This window comes from Dermacentor andersoni, chromosome 5, assembly GCF_023375885.2.
Source record: "Dermacentor andersoni chromosome 5, qqDerAnde1_hic_scaffold, whole genome shotgun sequence".
NCBI classification, from domain to species: Eukaryota; Metazoa; Arthropoda; class Arachnida; order Ixodida; family Ixodidae; genus Dermacentor; species Dermacentor andersoni.
Window position 1 is genome coordinate 158,740,381 of NC_092818.1, and position 20,371 is coordinate 158,760,751.

General features: G+C 42.7%; 1 protein-coding gene across 2 annotated transcripts in view; it reads right to left on the minus strand.

Annotated features, from left to right (window-relative positions):
• LOC126531474 (uncharacterized) overlaps nucleotides 1-20,371 on the minus strand; it is a 31,440-nt gene that overhangs the window by 5,801 nt on the left and 5,268 nt on the right. The window contains exon 3 of one of the 2 annotated variants that reach the window (XM_050179005.3): nucleotides 16,196-16,358. The exons of the other annotated variant lie outside the window; for it this stretch is intronic. The gene's annotated coding sequence lies outside the window, so the exon portion shown is untranslated. The remainder of the gene's footprint in view (nucleotides 1-16,195; nucleotides 16,359-20,371) is intronic. 2 annotated transcript variants of the gene reach the window in all.

Genomic DNA, 20,371 nt, shown 5'->3' on the forward strand with positions numbered 1-20,371 from the left:
TTTATGCAACTAGACATTTTGAACAGGTTGCTTATTTCTCTGGACAATATTTTATGTGCTCAAGTGCAGTACCCTTTGTTTTCTATTGATTTGCACCTGGGAGCGTCAGTAGCGCTCTTTCTTACTGCGATGTCTCATCCTGCAGGCGTGACATTATTCCTGTAAATTATGCGACATTCAAGAAAGCATCCACTTAAAAAGACGGGTTGGTGATAACTGCACAACAGCTTTAGCTGGTAAAATCTTTTCCACGTCACTCCCTTTTTTAACCCTTTGAAGGTTTTTGCCGTACTTGTACGGTGGCGGTTTTCTGTCCCGCAAGGTCTTTGCCGTACAGGTACGGTTTCGACCCTCTGTTTGAAATTTCGAGCCATAATGATGATGCGTGCTCACTGGGAGGTGCTGCCATCTCTTAGGACTTACAAGAAGCGTTTGAAATTTGTGCTACGTTCTTGGGGAGATAAACGGAACTGATTTCTAGCTTCAGCGTGTCGCGCAGACTGCGGAAACACCCCTTTTGCAGTTTCGGTTTCGCTGCGTGATCGCAACGGAGGCGCGCGAAACATAATTTCTCTTTGTCGGCACGCTCTCGCAGGGGAGGCGGAAGTTGATTTCTATCTTGATTGGCACTGCTCTTAGCTTGTTTATCACCACCACTCACGAGGTATTCTCGCTCTCTGCGGCAACGCGCTTACGCGAGAGAGTGCCTCGGACCTCTACCCAAGGCAGCCGCACGCAGGGAAGATATCGTGTGCGCCAACACAACTCGTCGCTCCAAGAGGAGAAGACACGCATTTTAGGTGTGCAGACTGCGATAAGGTGCTGTGTGTAGACCCGTGTTTCAAGGAGTACTACACTCTGAAATACTATTGAACATTTTGCAGTTCCGAGTGATGCCGACACCAAAATACTGTTCCTAATTTTTTTTTACTATTTATTCCTGACTTTATACATTTTGTACATTCAAGATCCGCAATAAAGTAATTTGACCACCTGGCAAAGTTCTTTTTCAAAATAATTCGACCCTCAAAGGGTTAAACGGCATTAAAACTTAATACCCGAGCTTCAGGACGTGATTTGTTCACAATATTCCTTGGTGTAAACAAGAGACGTTGCCGAGATGCTTTCTGTACACATCAGATGTGTGGTAAAAATGAGATTACTCGTAATTTTCCACATAGGCACACATATGCACACTGAATCGCGTAGTAAATCTTGCCAAGAGTTTTTGTTACATTTTAGCCTACGAAGCTTGTAGCAGATCTGATATTACATTAAAGAGGGGGAAGGGACAGAGCACATAACACACTGCATGATAAAAGGAGTTGGCCACAATGAATGTTCAATATGAGAAAATCTTTCACGTGGCCACAGACTTCATATCAAGTTTAACAGACTTAATGCACGATCAGAGAATGCACTTCAAAGCTTGATTCCCACTGAAAAAAATGTTGAAAGATAAGAAGTTTAAACGTCTTTACAGACGGAGGACACAGAAAACCCAGGCCATACCTTTTGCACATAAATTAAGAAATCAAGCTTATAATACACAGTGCTCCTCTATACTTTGCATAAATGCATTTGCTAGGAGCAAGTGTTTGTGGAAAAGCTAAGCTTTATGATGCCCATAAGCATTAAATTTCTTCAGAAATTTATAAATGACCTCCGATCAGTATAAATATAAAATGCTAAAGAATCATTTCTGAGAATGCAGAAATGCTCAGATTTATTTTCCCCAGGGACCACTTAGCAGCTTTAAAGGGATAAGTAGTAACACTAAATTTTATGGATAGGCTGGCAGATTAGTAACATCTAAGCTATCTGCAACAATCCAGTAGTGCCTTAACAGCTCCACGCAAGTTCACTTTACAGACATTTTCAGTGTTTATGAACAAAAATAGCCTACTTAATTTAGCAAGCCAGAAAGGATGATCGCCAATTATCTGCCAAAAGTTGACATCTCGCCTGCTAACATTTTTTTCTGCACAGCTGATCCATAGATCAATACGGCCATAAGAAACACATGCTACATATGAATAGGCGAGAGGTGCATTTACGTTTTAACAAACTTGAGTTGAAAAAAATAATGCAGGCTTCCCACATTGTGGAAATTAGTGGACGCAATGCTTCTTAACAGCTTGCACCACAGACTCAATAACCGAGACATTGCTGGTCTTGCAGCGCAGGTATAGTTGCAAGTACTAGTGTTATGTAATAAGGACTATGAAACTTTATGTACATTCTCTATTTCTCTTGCAAAGGATTAATTGTATATCCCAATAAGTAAGTGTTATTTATGGTTGCACTAATTTATAAAAGAAGTCCTACTGCAAGCGCTTCCTGAACTCCTCCACATCACAGCTGTTGTGCTTTCCCTCACCATGCTTTTTAGCTGTGTGAAAAACACTGATGATACCAATGCTAAAGCTGTAGAGGCAAGGAAGCTCGACCCGCATTATACACCCAAACAACTAATGTGAGACTTGGGACTGGTCCATCTTCATTTTTGCACTGTCTCCATCATCAAGACCACATTAATACCCTTGCGAGAACCCTTATCATGCACTGGTGCTGGAATCAGCTCACGAAGTCTCAACCTTTGATTGCAGTCACTGGGAGCGCCCCAGTTTACTACTACACTGCCTCTGGGATCTGCCCACTTTACAAAAAACGACACACGAAACCTTGACAAGGTAGGCAACGTTCTGGCGGTTAAAGGCATAACGCTGCTGCTGTTTCCTTGAAGTCCTTCCAATTACTGCAAGGTCATTAACTGTATTGTTTGCTTAGCCTCCATCAGAATCCATGCATCACAAGCACATAAATGCCTCAGCTGAGCAGACTGCTTGGATACAATGAGCCATTAATGTTTACTAGGTGTACTGTTAAGATCACAACTTGCTGCAAGATTCTTCCAAGTGTGAACAAGTGTTGATGCCTGGGCACAATAATTTAGAGGTGCCCAGCAATTGTACTGCACACAACGTGAACTGCCCATTTCAGTGGCAGTACACTGACACCTCTTGAAAAGAATAAAATAAAAAAATTTAAAATAAAATAAAAAGGCCAGCCAGCTGTTGCTGATAACAGCTGGTTGGCCTTTACTCTTTTACTACAAAATACACATGAGCAGTAAGCTTTTCTACAGCTCCTGCATTCTAGAGATCTTTGAGACCGTCGGCACAATTTAATAAGACATATGCTTTGATTTGCCCCGACTTATCCCATGCGAGTGCATACACAACTGAATATATCATTCCTGTATTCTTTTTTTACATGACTGCTTTAAATCCACAATCATAAGTACACTACTTTGTCCTTACGATTACCCACAATGATACCCTTAAGCCCCATCAGAATACATTAAAATCACGATTACTTCAATTTTAGCTGTGCAACCACACAGGAGTGATAAGTAAACTGTCAAACTTGATGGAATAAGTTGTCAATTAATTACTTCGCTTACATTTTCAAGTTATCCCGATGGCAAACATGCAGTCAAGCCCAGATACAAGTTACTCATAGTGAACAATAGGTCTCAGAACAAATTTATGAGGTGCGCTCAGGAAAGCCCTACCTACTTTTTCAGTGATGTACTCACAGTACTGAGAAAAACATTCACATTCTTGTGCACCAGTCGAATCATTTTTTTGTTGCACCTGCCCCATAGCAGCACATACTTTGTAAGCCTACCCATGTAAACTGTAATAAGTTGAAATGCACAGTCGTGCTTTGCTAGCAGCTACATCTTTCTACCTCGAATTTGAAAAAAATGTTTCGATTTTTCGTAACTCTTTAAACTCTGCATCAGATTTTCTTTAGGCCAAATCAACAAAGGAAAGCTATTAAAAATTTACTGTTAGCCGCTCCACTAACTACACACACGAAATGCAAGCTAGGCCCAAAATATGAACTGCAAAAGGCCCGTCAGCAGCTGCCACTGAATGAGAGGGTCAGCCAGAACTAGCTTATTCCGAGTTTTTGAATTAATCCACTGAAGTCCCCAAAACTGAATAATGAAGCCCTCAGTTGTGATAATCTAACAACTTGCATTGCTGACAAACCCTCAGCTGCTGTATTTAGGATATTCCTGCAGCTATTATACTGCCTTCTGTTTTTAGCAACCAATGTTTTTTTTTATGTATGGTGGAGAAAGGTGAATACCAAGAATGCTGAAAAGCTTCCACATTTCATTGGACTGTAACAAAGCCTTAATAAACTCCACTTTCAAACAAAAAATAATCACCAAATGAACACGGAAAATGTCGAACCCTACTCGTAACGTTTCACCAAAGTCGTTCAAAGCATCAGAGCCTAGTCTTACAAAATTTCAAATTTATGGGTACATTAAAAAAATAAGTATTGCAGCTATGAAGCAAGTTCTTGCAACATTTTACTTAAGTCCACTTAAAATGCAGAGATGTGAGAAATTCCACAGAGCATTATAAATAGGCCCTAATGCACTGCATATAAACAGCAACATGAAACACACTTACAGATAAGGAAAAAAAAAAAGTGCACAAGAAAAATGTGGGGAGGCCCCACAAATGAGGAGGAGGTCCCGTTCTTCAAATTCATGCTTGTAACTTTAAAAACGCAAACATGCCTTGCAAATATAAATGCCTGGCAAGGTCAGCAGTTAAGGAGAGGCAAGGTTTTGCAGAAAAGGCTTAGCACACACATTTTTTGTGTGATACGACGCACAGCACTTTGTCAGCTTCAGTTATTGGACCCCCATGAGCCAAAGACATTGCTGTGTGACAAAGCTACCATGTTTGCACATGCACACAGTTGTCCACATGGCATGACGACCATGGTGGTCACACTATCTCTGCCTTGTACTGCAAGGAGCACCTAAGCAAGAGAAATGCAATTGCAGATGCCGAGTTAGTCAGAAACGAAGCACAGTGATCTCCCTTGTGTTGCATTCTCAAGAGAGCACAATGGAAGAGCACATGTTATGTGCTTTTGGAACACATCCAAGGAACCTCAGGTAATCGAGTATAATGCTCCCCTACAGTGCTTCTCATAGTCTGTCGCTTTGGGACAGACTACCTCATGAACCTCATGAACGCACACAATACACAAAGCTGTGAAACCATGAGCAACTTTTCACAATGCCTGCCTTCACAACCAAAGAATGGTATCAGATATGTAAAGAACACGTGTAAACAATAGGCGTCTTGAAACATGAACGGAGAAGTCATGCCTTAATCACAGATCCAAATCGGTTCATCCCAAAGTGTACACAGAAATATTTTACACTATCGTCATAGCTTCCGCAGTATTACCCAATAGGTATTTATGCTATGTTGAAGTGCACAGCGCTTATTTCACAAGTGTATTAAAAATTAAGGCTGGTTTCGCAGACATCTAGAAGCTGTGTGGCATGGCACATGCTACATTTTAATAAGTTGAATTTCGGAGTCAGATTTCACTGCGTATTTCATTTAACCCAAATATTTGGTGAGTAAATACGGATACAAAAAACTGGAAACTGGATTGGAGCTACTGCTGCAATACGAAAGCTTTCGGCCTTAAACTATCAAACATTCCAGCCCTGCCAGCTTCTAAATGCATGCCAAACAATTCCACCACTGGACCCAGGTATGAACAAATTGTGTTGAGAGCCCTAATGTTGCAGCAACAGCATCTTCCATTCAATTATGTGATGAAGGCAGACATGAAATGCTTCTATGGCTTCTTTACTCGTGCTACTGCTTTGAAAACTGAACATACACACCTAGCTACAGTTATTAGCTGCAAAGAGTACAGTAACATTGCTTGCAAGTTAAGCGTGACTACCAACAAGGCAAATAAGGTATCTAATAATGGCAGTCATACTAGTTTAAATTAACTTTAAACGGTGCCTGTAAAATTTTATGTATGCTGGTACCAACTTCTTAAAATCAGCCAGAAGGATCAAAATATTTAATAAAGGTACCGAGTAAGATGTGTATACATCTCGTACTGAAAGAAGTGCTTTTCAAGCTTGAATATATGAAGGCTGATAGCCTTATTACTCATCAAGCCGTGCCCATTCAAGGTCATGCACCATTACATTTACAATGCCTCATTAACCATGTTCATGGCACAAAATCGTAATTTGCTATCTGCAGAAAGGCAGTCTCCTACTGTGCGAACCACTTGTTACCTGTGTGAACAGTGAAAATTAATTTCACACCAGTCGCTACAGTCACATTTGCAGGCTTGCTATAGAAGAGTGAAACAGGTGCCTGAGGCAAAACTATCCATAGCTGAATGTTCTCACTGCAAGTCATTTGACATTAAACACATAAAATGTTAATTTAATGGCAGCCTCTAAAATGATGATGACTGCATGTTGGGAACTTGAATTGATGCGATCACGAGGGGTCTACTAGAATGCGAGGTTTATTGTAAACTTCGATGTTTTAGAGATGGTGATGTGTTTTGTTTGTAAAGATACATGATTTGTAGTTCGTAATTATACATGTCAGAATCCACTCATCACTTAAAGGGACATGACACGGTCACCCAACAATTTGCAGTTTTCTGTTAGAAATTGTAGTGCAGGGTCTATTATGGCTGTACACATATGAAATCTGGGCAGTAAAAACACATTTCTGTTCAAAATATGAGCTATAACTCACTCGCTCTAAGCCTCGCCTTCCTGCACCCACCTCCATATTGCCAAGCCATGTGTGACGTCATGCACTGCATGGAATCGAGCCATCATCTGCTACAAGATCAGCTACCGCACCATGTGAGGTCGGGGCACAGCTGCCGTAGGTTGCCGTATTTGCTCCAGATACCACATGCCCAGTCTTTGACACCACCAACTTCGCGTGATGAAGCAAGTGACAAATATTTGAACAGCAGATGCAGCGATGCTACGCGTTTTGACTTCGACCTCATTGCCACCATCTCAAGTGAAGAAACACGACTTCATCTCGGAGACCATGGACGAAGACTGCATAGTAAACGCGGTCAACATAGATGCTGACATTGGTGCTGCGTGGAATGCTGCTCAGCCAGCCGTTCACAGAAGTCTGGTGCTACTTTGTACAATGCAAATTGTTATGCATGTAGATTGTTTGCTGGCATGCATTTCCCTCGGATCGGTACTCAACAAAAGTATGATGTTAAGCTGCTGTGCGTTCCCACCAGTTTTTTTTTTCCCCCTCTGTAGTTGCTGCAGAATATGTAAACAAATGCCTGCACACATGTGTCTGCGGCGCAGAGATATTGTGCGACGTAAGCTTTTGCTGAACCTTCACTTTAACTTCCTTTAATGCACCTAGTATCGAGGGGGGAAAAAAAAAAAAAAAAAAAAAAACTACCACTTGGCCGGGGCGCTGCTTGCCGAATGGGCTGGCACGCGAACACGGTCGGCATCGCGTCTGGCTGTCGCCTCAGCTTTTTTACGGGTATCCCAAACTTGGTGAGCAAGTGCAAATTGTCATAGCTGTGTGGCGTGAAGTGTTTCGAAACAAAACAAAAGCATCAGATAAATGCCAGTCCTTCCTGCCCACATTCATCTCCCAAGCCTTACGCTTGACAAGCTTTTTTAGGAACCTGAAGTACGATATGGAGCACTCCTTGCTCCACTCGCTCTGGCACCCAACAGCGCTACATAGGTGCCATGTTGGCATTGCTTCAGTCGGCGCAGGTTTAACAATTCCAATGGCAAGCTGAACAAAGCAGAAGCTTCCCGCATGTGTGCACAGCTGACACATTGATTCTTCGCCGAAATATACATGCTAGCCCAGCGAATATGCAGCCCGTGAAATCACAGCTTGCGAACGGGCCAGTGCTGCTCCCCTGTTATGCCGTTCGAATGTGCCAAGATTGTGCCAACATGTTCTTGAATGCACAAAGATTGTCTCACACAATACAGACTATGACCTAAAATTGTGTCATGCCCCCTTAAGCATCCTGCTTTGATTTAGAAGCTTTGAACTGGTATGCAGCAATACGAATAATACAGTCAATATTAAGACTAAGAAGCAAACCCTCTGGATGTCCGGGATTTTAAGGATTTTTTAAGTGTTTTCCCCCACTGCGTGCCAGAAGTCTTTCAAAAGCGTGACAAATTCAATTTAGATAACATTTCCAGGTATTTAGTTCGAATGCTATTTATTGGCAATTGTCATAGAAGATTTTCAGAAATATTTTATAAATTCAAACAAAAATCTAGAAATTATTTAGTGAATATTTAAGATAGTGTAGTGCATGCCCCTTTTGCACTGGGTGCTATGTCAGAACAAAAGTAACACCGAGAGGCAAGCTTTGTCATACCCTCTGTCATAAAAAAAACAAACTCTGCCATACAATCATAGCCTGGCAAATTTTTTTATAGTGTGTGTGTGTGTGTGTGTGGGTATGCACGCATTTTCTTTTAAAGCATTTTTGGAGTACTGCTTTGTTTGCGAGATGCTCTGCTGTCAATTGCAAAAGTGGAGCAGAACCCTTGTCTAGGTGTCAGTTCCCAGTCCTGCCTCCTCTTCTTGGCATGAAAAAAATGTCTTTGCTTGCCTGATAGATGATGCAACCAATCTATAGAAGTTTCATGTTCAGATTATCAAGAGAAAGAAAGAGCGCAGGAAATGTGAAAGTATGGCCAGGGGTCTCCATTGGCACCTAGATGTTTATACCTGGGAACAGGAGTTAAAGCGCTAATAACTTTTCACGTGAGAGAGAGGGAGAGAGTGCTGCAGTTCAATTTCCAAACATATAACTTCAACATCGGTGAAAGAAATTGATACTTTGGCAAGTTCAAAGTCTAAAAACGTAAAAATAGTAAAGAACTCTGCCCCGCCTTGAAGCCAAATGAAATCTTCCAAGTAATCAGGGGACAACAGTAAGTTTAATATCTACAGGCGCACTCGGGTTAATTTCCAGCCACCTCCCAAGGGATGTAATTTCGGAGACAAAGTCACTTTTGACCAAATTTTAGAGCAGGAACATCAAAGCAAATGACATTTGTACCCACAAAAACAATATTTGCAGGTGCTGCAACTGTTCTAAGTTTACTTGCCTAGGGAAAAATGAGTCTGCAGCACACATTTCAAGAAGTAAACTTCAGTAGTCGACTTTCCGCAACACCCAAAACACTTGCCAAAGCAGCACATGAAATTAGAGACGCTAGAGCTGAAGTACTGTAGGAGCAGGCAATGCAGTCACACATGCGAGACTGTCTGCACGTGGAGCGCATAGTGGGTGTATAGCCCAACATCCTCACGTATAGTACGTCCAGTTTTCATTCGGCTACAACACCCGCTTTGTGTAAAAACTGAGAAGTGAGAGCATCTATGCGCAGAAATCTGACAAATGCATGGTGTATTTTGAGGCGTGGCTAAATACGGGCACAAAATTTGTTCAGGATACACTGCTAGATGCTGACATGAATTAACCTAAATATGATGGATCTCTTTTGAAAACATGCAATCTAACATGTATTTGTTACTCTACGTTAGTGCATTTTTTCCTAACTTGTTTCAACTTTGCCTAGTGCAATGGAATGTACGTTCCATTTAATGGTGTTCCTGTACTCACTCCGACAAAGATATTTTTCATCTGGCATTCTTAAAGTAACCACACAAAATGCATCTGCAAGTCTACGCAACCACTTCTCATATCCTTCATTTTCTCTTTTTCTTTGAAGGAATGGAGTGTCACTTGGTAGCAGGTGCAGATGTGCAAAGGGAAGGGACAAAAGAGGAAATGAGCCCACAACCCTGCGGACTGAATGGGGTCTGTGTCATAGCACCTCATCTCCCATTTTGTGGCATGTCTCATGCTCTATTTGTGTCATGCGACTTGAAGTTAAAGCACCAATATTTGGCCAACAACACTTGGTCATGTTCAAAATTAGCTTTCTAGTATTCACTGCAAGCGTTGCCCAGACATATGCTATAACACTATTTTAATATGTCGCATATGAAATAGCATTACATATTTAGCAATCTTAAGCGCACTACAGTAGGAGTTATTCAAGCCAGACATCTATGGTGCAATTACTTGCACAGAATGTAAACATTGCCACATGATCATAGTTGCCAATCACCTGACAGCTACAGCAAAACCTCGTTAAAATGTACCTGCTTAAACAGTAGTAAAATCAAATTCCCGATTCAGCGGCCACTGAACATAATGTGTTTTGTATCCGCAGAAACCGTACCAGCTTATTGCGTGCACATCTGTTAACACGTAGTGTTTCTACTTTTTGTCGCGCAAACACGGCGGTGCGTTGTCTCCACCGGGTGGCGTGGCAGAACAACATGCCTCAGAGATCGGATCAACGGCCTCGAAGTGCCCTGTGCGCTTGCGCATAAAGCCACATTAACATCAACATCATTTCGGCCCGGTGCCAGAGAGCATTGCGGTGTCGTGCAAACGAGGACTCGCATCATGCCAAAGCTCGGATAAAAAAGACGCCGGGTGCTCAGCATAGAAAAAAAATTAGACGTTGTGCTATCGAACGCGACACAAAGAAGTCGGCGCTGGCATGCGACAGGGATCTACTGTTGACTACGGTGTGTGGCATTTGGAATGTGAAGAAGTTGCTCGGCAGCGCTGCTGCGACCGCGAAGAGATGTCGGCTACGAGGCTCGACTTTTTACCATAGTTGCCTCTGTTGTTGCCGAAGTGTCAACTAGCGACAGTGATGAGCACGACACGAGAAGCGACAGCATAGGCAATTCAGGCCCGACAGTGGCAGAAGCTGCGCGATACGTAAGCCTCATGAATGCAATCGTCGCGATGAGAACAGCAGCCCGCAATGAAAAAGGCGCCCTGCGATTTCTACAGCGCTACCACGTGCGTGCACAGAGAATACGTAACGCCAACGAGGAACCTGCCATGCGAGTGTTTGCAGAGAAGAGGGGGCTGGCTGAAAAGCTGGCTCGCAGCTTTAGTAAGTTTGACGCCACTGTCGTCGCTGCTAGACTGCAGCGGCATCAGACGAAAATAACACTTTTGTCACGTCAAGTGAATAAATACTGCATGTCTTTTCCCCCTTTCATCGCACTCTCTCCGAGTTTTGTTTTTGACAGGTAAGTGGGCGATCCCATGCTATTTCGGTCAAGCAGTACTACCGTTTAGTACGTACTTTTTTCAAGCTCCGGCCAACTATGGTTTAATGAAGCTTCACTGTATTTTCTTAGCACTGTGAACTTTCAACATAACCTTGAGCTCAGTAGAGAGCTCAACAAAAGTCTCCAACATGAATCACTGGGAAGTGATGTGCATCCACTAGTCTCTGGCCAGGTTTGTTCTCGGAGCACACACTTCTCGCCACCATGAGCCTGAGGCCCGTAAAGCCTTCACCTCAGCCAAGGTATTGAAAACTTACAATATGACATACTTGAATGGCCATCCCAATTGAACATACCATCCCTTGTCTCAAAAAGACTCGTGCCTTTGCAACATTACTCCAACTTCCAGAAGGTGAACAACTAAATCTGAGTTTTTTGTCTAGGAGTGCACTCTATGAAACTTCACACACGTGCTTACTGCTGCACCATGGGCACCTACAAACAAAGAATGCTTGGAATTCGAGATAAGGACATTAGACTGACAGTGAAGTGGCTCCGAAGCAAAGACGGCACTCTACGCACAGCCCATTTTAATATGTGGGTTGTGTAAGCAAGTGTCAAAACTGTCAAGGGATGAGAGCGAATTCAAACAGCAATGCTGAATGTGCTAAATTTGCCAGCACTCACAGGATCATTTGTCTACACCCAGAGTAGAGGTGTGCCAGAAAAATATTCCGAGGAGAATAGCTTTGGATATGCACAACCTATCTGTACGACTAACTTGTGTAGGGAAAATAAAGGCAACCAAAGCATGGTAGAGCACAATCTTAACTGATAAAAGGAACAAAAGGGGCCAAAATGGACACTGCAATTCTTGTGCAAGGTATCACAAAGCTACCCATTTCCTTAAATTTTAGAAAGCAGACTGGATGCATGTTTCTCGTAATTTGCCAAACACTGCAGGTCCGGTTCTTAGCACAACAGACATCACCACAGATAGATCTGTTGCAGACAAATGTTCTATTTGTGCGAAAATTAAGCCAAAATAGCACCCAAAAACTTTCCTACATTCCAATAATGTAGATCACACAATTATGCATGCACCCTAAAAGGTCAGCCTCAAACACTGAACCACTGAAACAAACACTGACAAACACTACTCCAAACTTGCAGCAATGAAACGATGAGCATGGCCCAGTCAAGCTACCCATGCAGTAAGGAAGCCAGGCTAACATGAAGATGCCTCTTCGTGCTGCCATGTGAATGCAGTACAGGTATACTTATCATATCCTCCATTATAGAGGAAGCAATAAAGCATTCTTCTGCAATGAACGGACTGAAGGTAAATGTAGCATAGCCTGCGCAAAGGTACAACACACCTTGATAATCTGGACTTATGTAATGTGTAGCTCATATGCTTGCTTCAAGAAAGCAGTGGAGTATGTGCCAAATCCACCAAATCCAAACGGTAGCATTGTAGCCTATCAGGCAACTCAAGGGCAGAGCTGCATAACATACGGACTGCTCTCTTGGAGTGACCCTTTCACCAAGCCCCCCGGAAAATTTCAGTTATACACTGGAAGTTGCAAGGAGTCGTGTCTGGGGATAATTTCACAACATTTCCTTTCTTCCGAATTGGTTCATTACTAGAGATGGGAGGAATTGAAATGCTGCATTGCCATGCTGCCAGGAGGCAGCATCTTCACTGCCCACATAGATGCAGCTCTCCTGCTTCGAACAGCGTCTGCGAATTTCCTTCCCTGCCTTTCTCCCATGCTGGAGCCAACGGACCGCGTCACAATTATGCCAAAAGCCCTGCCTCTTTTTCACTGCACGTCCAATGACGGCACTACGTGCGCTGCATTTACCGAAGTGGCATGCCATAATTGGTGATGCTGCAAGCAGCGTCTGTTGCGTAGAGACATTTGTGTGCTGTGACTTTCTGGCTGGAAGCAGGGCTCCCTCAATTGGAAAGGTGTGCGGGCTTTTGTTTAAAATTTCAACTGTTTTCGCATCATGAAACTGTGCTACTTTGCAGACGCAATTGCCACTGTGCGATCTACATGCCGCACTTGTCAGTTTGCAATGACCAAAACTTGGCGATGGACACTTCAACAGGCTTGTTTACGCACACTATACACATCCTCTTTGGTAGTCTAGCACACTGTGTAACTGCAGATTCTATCATCGAAGGAAACAATAAGATCTCAAGTTGTATATTTAGCCATCCTACATTGCAAGCAGCACTTAAGGTTTATGAAAACAGCAGACAAACGTATATGAAAGAAGTGAATATCAGACGGACTATAACTATACTCACAAGTACTTTGAAAAATGGTACCCGATCCACAACTTAATGGCCCCCAATTATGCACCTCCTCACAGCTACATATTTTCTTTATTTGCTGGGACCAAAGCAAGAAAACATCGACTGCAGGATGCCACTAATGGCACTAGACTGCACAATTCCTCCTTTACAACTTCCAGAAAGTGCAAACCCTAATGCAGAAGTAAGGATGCTGGCAGAGTCAAACACAGTCAACAGCTGCCAAGAAGCTTGAACATGCAGAGAAAGCAGCAAAGGATGCATTGAACAATGCTTTTTTATCTTTTACCTAGGTATTGAAGACCGCTTTGAACTGCACATGTGCAATTATTTGCTTCAACATATTTGGCCATGAATAGTTGCCCATGTCAATTTGCTTGCATCTATAAGTTGGGAGGTGGCTAGCCGTAGCAGAATCTTCGTTCTTTAAATACAGATATAGTGCTATTGGTTGTGCACAGTAGAGTTAATGTGTTTAAACGTTTACACATAGCTATTTTTGCATAGCACGTCCATACCTACCCGCAGCGGCAGCTTAATGAATATGGTGTTGCGCTGCTAAGCAGGAGGTCACAGGATGAAATCCCGGCCGCTGCAGCCATATTTCCATGGGGGCGAAATGCAAAAATGCTTATGTCCCATGTATTGGGGGCACATTAAAGGTCCCCTGGTAGTCAAAATTAATCCGGTGACACCCACTACGGCGTGCCTAATTATGAAATTGTGGTTTTGGCACGTAATACCCCAGAAGTCAATTCATGCCACTGCCACCAGAGAGCCTTGGATGACAGTACCACATTTTTGTATTAAACAATGCAACTGATTTAAGCAGTGCTCTGTCACTGGCAAACTCAGTTTATGAGTTCCTGGCTGCAAATAAGCTGCAACCTGTTTCAATTATTGGAAAGCAATGCATCTAACAAACTTTTAGAATTGCGCATATATCAAACTGAATCACAGCTCTACACACCATTGCCACACACCAATCATTGCCGAATAGCGTTCACAATTTGTCATCTAAAGTTGGTAGCTGAATGTTCTGGGTGTTAAATGGAGCATTTACGTCGTCTGTGTAAAAAGTGCCAAATTGCTGGTGTAACTTAAGACATCTTTTCCCGGTGGCACACTGTTAATACAAAAAATTGTGCTATTAGTGAACATTACACACCTGCCCATCAGAACTTTTACATATAACATCCCACGAACACAACACCGAGGGAGCGGCAGGATAGTATGCATTCTTTTAAAGCTTACCCTGCACTCCTTTGGAGGGACACATGCATTTTATTAACTATTTACTCTTAGATGCAGCACATAAGCAGCAGCAAACTTAGAACAGGAAGGACTGACAAGCAAAACATCATTTTGATGAGTGACAATTTTGGCTACCGCTTTTGTAGACTTCTCCAGTTTGAAGGCCGTCTCTACAATTATGTTGGGAGCAAATACTCCTTTTGTGTTCTTTCACCATGAGGAAGGACACTTCCAAGAGAAAGCTTGAAGACCGATGTTTCCATGAAGAAATTAATTTTCCTAAACAGATTCATTTATAAAATCATAATAGAACCACAAATTCAAAAACTTTACGAAAAGATAAGTTCGGAGGCATTGCTTGATAGACCTTTAAAATCTAGTTAAAACATGTTACGTGTGAGAGGTGCTGATTAAAGAGCAGGAAAAGCAGAAGAGCAATGATGGTAAAGGTCAAGCATATATCCGAAGACCAAGACAGAGCCAGCTATCATTCTTTGGCCCGTTTTCATTTCTTTGGTTTCAACAGGATGCCTTTGTATTATATATATTTTTTTTACAAAAGCCTTTTCTGCCTCAGCTACACCCCTTCATTCATGCATACAACCTACACACTTTTTCCTTCCCAATGTAACTGGTGCTAATAGCCAGAAGGCGCCTTGCTGCCTTATTAATAAAGCTCATGCAACTACACACAACTAAGCCAATTTGTCAGATTGCCCTCAAACTGCACATTCGCGGCTTTCTTGTGCCCAATACAATGTGACAATGCCGAAATACCATTCAATCTCAATCTCCTGCTCAGGCAAGCAGTTCCAATTTTAAAATAAGAACAGCCTAGTAACGATGTCAGATGATTATGAAATGCCTTGTTTTGGCACACAAACTCAGTTGAAAACTGTTGGGGTTTTGCAGGAGTTGTGTGTGAACCTTAACGAGTAACAGCGCAAACCATTTACCATCTATTGCAAATGTTTTGGATGTGATAGCTGTAATGAGCACTTACTGCTGGCAACGTTCTTTACTCCTTCTAGACAAGTTATCTGTTGCGACTTACTGCATGTGAGTGAAAGCGGAAACCCTAATTTGCGTCCTCTTGAAAGGTAAGAAAACATAACATGATGTAGAGCATCAATTAAAGCCAATTAAATTTAAGTTAATGTCAGACAAGGTAGCTTTTTAGACTGTTAGCAAGGTGCACATTCCCAAGTAATATCTTTTGTGCGGATCCATGCACTATGGGCCGAGATAGCTCCATTTATGCAAGAAAGCAAAGCTGAGGAGAGCTTCAGTATAAGGCGTGTAAATACCGTCTGCATAATCAGTGTGAAGCAATATCTTAAATTTGAAACCCCAATTACAATTGAAACAATTACCAAAAGGCCGTAGTACAAGGGAAAGGTGAACAATGCTGGTTAAAGGAAGAATTCTTGAGAATGCAAGCATTTTTCGTGTGATGACATTTGGATATGTACAACGAACAGACCGAAGTTTTGAAAACATTCTCGACAATGAGATGAAGCTTGAATTCACAAAGACGCCGAGTTCAGTAAACAACCTAGGTGCACTGAGTGGCAGCAAACAAGGTAGCATATCTTACCGAAAAAATCTATTTCTTCACACGCGCCAAGGATGGTGTACACTTGCACAGATTCCTAATGCAATGCTCGAGGCTAAGTGCAGCTTGTGTGCGGCGCCAAGACGATTCAAAATTGTGACGCAGAGCAGCGGCTGGTTGGGCACTGCAGACACTTAGCTCCTGCCTGAGAAAAAGAACCGATTGTTAATGCGCTGCTGCAGCAATGCTTAGCCACTTCCCAATGAAGAGCACCAGAAAAGAACACAGCAACACCGCCACATGTTGAACTGCATGTAATGACTTCCACTTCATTTACAAAAAAAGAAAAAAAAGAAGAGGAGTGGAAGCAGCAACATTGATTTGATGCACTGGGTCTTTCTGCCACTGTCCTGCTCAGGAAGGTTACTCAGTAAGGACTGCGATGGTTCCAGCCTGCACCGTACTGGGGTGGGTAGCCAAGGTAGCCTGTGTCATAGCCTAAATAGCTGGCATACTGATCATGAGGTCCATCTTGCCAGGGTGGAAAGGGCCGTTCCAGCACTTGCTCTCTACGAAAACGTTCCACCTCTTCCTCCAATTTTCGACGTTCTTCGTTCAAAACCTTGTCCAATTCTTCCCGCTTGTCCTTCTCGAAGTCCAGGAAGCGTTTCCAGCGCTCTGCCACCCTATGCTCTTGTGTGCCTGGTCGTGCAAAACGTGGTCCCAGTTCTCGTTCCCGCGCATACCCCCGCCCTCGTCGTGACACTGTCCGTTCAGGGAGGCCCAAAACCCAGTCTCTGTACTCCAGTGGCTCTGCCCAAACAGGTCTTGGCTCACTAGTCAGCAGGAAGCAGCCCTCGAGACATCGCTTCAAAGCAGCTTGGGCGGCCGGCTTGCGTGCAAACTCCACAATGCCCTCGCCTACCGAGCGACCCCTGTCATCCACAATAACCACAGCCCTTTCCACTTCACCAAAAAGAGAAAAAGCACTTTCCAGTAGTTCATTTGAGACCCATGGTCCAAGATTACGCACACTAAGGCATGTACCTTGGGTGGCAAATCGCACCTGAATGCGCCGTCCATCAACAAGAGCATCATCAAGTGCTGCTTTAGCAGCCTCAGCCGCTTCGTAGGACGCCATTTTGACAAAACCAAAGCCCTTCTCCGAGTTGAGGAATGTCTCTTGTACTTCACCATGTTCTGAGAAAAGGCGACGCAGCTCCTCTTCTCCCGTGCTTGCAGGCAAGTTGCCCACAAACAAGCGGCAGCGGCCACCTGGCTTCTCGTCACGTGGTCGCACAGCACCACCCCCATGACCCAACGCTTTAGCCAGCTTGCCCTTGGCATTAGACGCTGGTGTCACGCGCAGTCGTCGGCCACGCCTTAAGTTCATGTCCAGGTTGGTCACCACGGCCTCGGCACTCTGGGGGCTATCCATCTTCACAAAAGCAAAGCCCTTTTGGCTGTTCACAAAGACATCCCGTACAGCCCCATAAGGCTCAACCAGTTCTCGCACATCATCCTCGGTCACGGTGTGAGGTAGGTTGCCAATATAGATGCGGCTCCTATCAAGGGCTACATCAGGTGGGGGGTCCTTGGGTCGGTAGATGGGTGGCCGCTGCTGGCGTGGCTCTGCATTGTCGTGGAAGCTCATGCTGCACCTCCTCCTCCTCCTCCTCCTGGCCGCTCCAAGCCACTAGCACGCACACATACATTCACTTCACTTGTATAACTCAAAACACTGCACAGTGAGATGAATGCTTTGAAACCCATTAAAATGACCATGTCGATTTAATTTCAACAAGATGAAGTTCACAGATGCTCACCAGGAGCAAAATAAGCATGAGTACTACAGATTTCCTCTTAATTCAATCAAATTTGCAAAAGCGAATGCTGAGCCCCATGCACTTGATCTTTGCATCACAACTACAGCTGCTGTGAAAATGAACCAATATTCATCTGTTAAGTGCTGCAGCATTACTCAAGTATCACAGAAATGCTTAACAGCTTCCAGCAATAGATTTAGCTGGTATATCTAAGCATATAACCAAGTTTTTATGACAACTTGCATTAAATCATGCAGATCTAATTTCATTAGCTTTCAAATTAGTTCAGAGGCAACTAAACTTGAAGTTAGCTTGATACAATCCGAAAATCTCTCGGTCATTGAGGAGACCGACAACTTGCGAGCTTGGGTAGTAATGAGTGCTTTACATTCACGGAACTGCACACTATCAGTGATTCAAGGAGGGAATAAATTTTGTATCGGTACACAAACTTGCATCAAACTAGAAGCAACACTATTGCGAAGCTTCTGTACAACTGTAAAAGCCCCCTCTTGCATGATCACAAGTCAGTATACGTTGTTTAGCTGTTTTCAAATGTATCACAATTCTTGCTTTAAAGGGGTTCTTTATATTTTATTGGTGTAAACTTTCAACAAAAATAACCAATAATAAAGGAGTCATGCTTATTAGATGGAGAAGTCTTGTCCCATAGGTGCAGGGAATGTGCTCCAATGTGAAATGTCGAAGTTTGAACGGTGATTGCAGCCTCCACCAGAAAGACTCCTGTTCTTTCAATATACCCACCAGTCTTACATTTTCTAGCACTCCCCATATACCTGGATTGCGAATGGTTACAGCACATGAAAATGAAGTTGTACGCATTAATGCAAGCACTCGAGATGCTGGTTGTCAATGGATCTACTGCTGCGTCAATAAACATGAAATGCACAGAAATTCGGTTGCAGCCTATCTCTTTTTGTCTTTGTTGCATTAAAGAAGCAAATTAAGTCAGTTGAGACTTAATCTTTCGAAACTGCATTTCTCTGGAATAAACAAGGCAGATTATTAGCAGCTAAAGCTAGAACTGCAATGCCAATAGTGCCAGTGTGATACCGTGAATTTCCCTGTATACTAATCCTATTTCTGTGGTCCAAGAGGAAGTTCGGAAAATTTGCTAGCTTTTAAGAGGAGATATGGGTCTGACCAAAAATTAATTTTTGTTCTTCGAGGCATGGTGCTGCAAACTTGTACATGTATATAATGTTATGTGCTCATTTCAAATATCAGGTCCATTTTTGTTTCTCTTGGTTCTAATTTTATGCAATTGTATTTTTCTGCAACGTTTGCAGAGTATCTGGTACTTAGATTTTGCCAAATAGGGTATCAATGGTTTCTGTACCATTTAAGGAATGCCGTAAAACCAACCTTATTGCTTGGTTTTAACTAGAACATGAGCTGCGGGGTTTCGTAGTTGAAACTCTAAAGGGTTTTTCTGGTGCTTAACTGTGGTGCTCACAACTCCTGTTCTAGGTCGGGCAGAGCAATAAGGTTGGTCTCGCAGCATTCCTTGAATCATACAGAAGCCATTAATACCTTGTTTAGCAAAATCTAAGGAATAGATACCTTGCAAATCGTTGCATAAAATGATTTAAAGAAAGCTCACATAAAATTTGACTAAGGGGAGATAAACAAAAATGGTCTGCATACTCACAATAGGCACATAACATACGTAAACGACTTCAGTACCATATCTGGAAAAAATTTTTCTAGAACCCACTTCGCACTTTAGGTGCTTCACTTATTGTTAAATACATTACCGTTTGCTGATAAAACAACCAACCCTGAACATGTCAAAATGTATGATATCACAATAAGCTGGTGCAGTAATTTCAATGTAGCATTACAAGTAATTGCTTTGGCCCTTCCTGGCCTACGAAGTCCAAGATATAATGCCCATTCTGTAATTACTTATCTTGCTTGAGGTGTGTCTAAAGTAAACCCTTGTCAGTCAATTTTTGCACAGATACTAGCAGCACCGATTCATTCCCTCACAAAAGGCGTAAGGTTTACCTATCGCAGGAGTGTTTGTGCAACTTTTTAACAAGACTAATACAACAGTACATTGTATGAAGGACCACCTGGACTGACTATGCACTAACACCCTGCTCCCAACAGGCCTGCTTTCAAACAAATGCAGTGTTTTTATGTAGACTGCTACTGAACATTTCAATTGAACTGCAAATTTATTAACTGGCTCAGCAGTGAACAGACAAAAAATGTCAACCCTTGTCTGCTTTTCAGTTGATAAACGAGCACAAGGCATGTACCATCAGGAGTGGAATTGCTTACACACTTGAGCACACTGCTGTATTTGACAGTACACCGAGGGTGCAAGAAGATTAGTACAGTTTTTTTGCATCAGTACAGAAAT